We start from the raw sequence: 1,301 nt of genomic DNA on the forward strand, positions 1-1,301 counted from the left end.
TCAGCAGGATTCAACTTTTCCTGTACGGAGCAGGAGCCTTGAGGTGACTCTGGTGGAGGGGAGCACCTGGGCTCAGTGAGATGTGGAGTTAGAAAGAGCACTTTCCGCACGGCTCGCGGAAAGGTCATTATTTAACAGTACATGGAATTCAGTAGGTAGCTGGATCTAAATGCCAAATTAATTATTAATAATTAAATTAAATCCCAAATTATGTTATTGTTCCATTTTCACATGGTGAAGATGACACAGAAATCAGCAGGGGCAAGTGTTGGTACAGGAGATGAAGCGGAGCCTCTCAAAATGTGCGAGTTTGTACTCTAACAAAACTGAGGTCAGGGATGTACTGTGCTCTTCTCTCTTGTATCGTATCCTGCCTGTCCCCATCTATCGCTGGCTGGGGAACCTAAGACTCTGCTGAGTTCAGCATCACTTACCCAGGTGTGGCCACACAGCGTGAAGGAGACCGTAAAACCAGAACGGCAGAGCCACATGCAGGAGGGCGAGAAAGGCACAGGGCACCTCAATGGGACCGGGCGGGCAGTGGGAGAGGAGCATCGTTGGCTGCTTTCATCCCAATGGGTTCACAAAAATTTTTCATATTAGAGAACAGTCAGGAAAATGATAATTGAAGGAAAGTCACATTTCAAATGGAGAGGGAGGGCCTGGCTGCTTTTACTGCTGCCTGTAACCTGTATGTAATCTGCTAACCTAGATTCAACAGTGCTGGCTGTGTTAGGCAAGTGTAAGGAAGCTAAATGATTTAAGCAGATGATTTAAATAATTTTTGCTTACTTCTAACCCGGGGTTAGTAAAGTTCAGTGAAAAATGAAAATGAAAATACACCAAGTTAACAGCAGTATCTAAAATAAAAGGTAAGAATAAAGCAGAACCAAATCTGTTCTGACTAGAAGCTCAAAAAATACAAATTAGATAAATGCATTAACTACATTAATATAAATGCCTGAATAGAATGAGTATAATTTTATTATATCCTTATTGTATAGTAAGCTACGTACATAATTTCAACTGATGCATAAATTAAATACATAAAAATATTAAAACAAATAAATTACAGAAAGGCATTTACATAAAAAACATAAATTAGAAAAACGAAGTGGTATAACAGTGGGTGGTTATATTGAGATGGATGCTCTCTTAGACTTCTCCTCCAGTATTGGAAATTGTTGATGAAAATGTCAGGTATTTCTCAGTGAAAAGGGAAGATGTCAGTATTTGGAGAGAGAGTGCTACGTCAGTAGATAGATAGGAACTGAGAAACTTGCATTTTATTGAAGAATTCA

This window comes from Buceros rhinoceros, unplaced genomic scaffold, assembly GCF_000710305.1.
Source record: "Buceros rhinoceros silvestris isolate BGI_N320 unplaced genomic scaffold, ASM71030v1 scaffold773, whole genome shotgun sequence".
In the NCBI taxonomy this organism is placed as follows: domain Eukaryota; kingdom Metazoa; phylum Chordata; class Aves; order Bucerotiformes; family Bucerotidae; genus Buceros; species Buceros rhinoceros.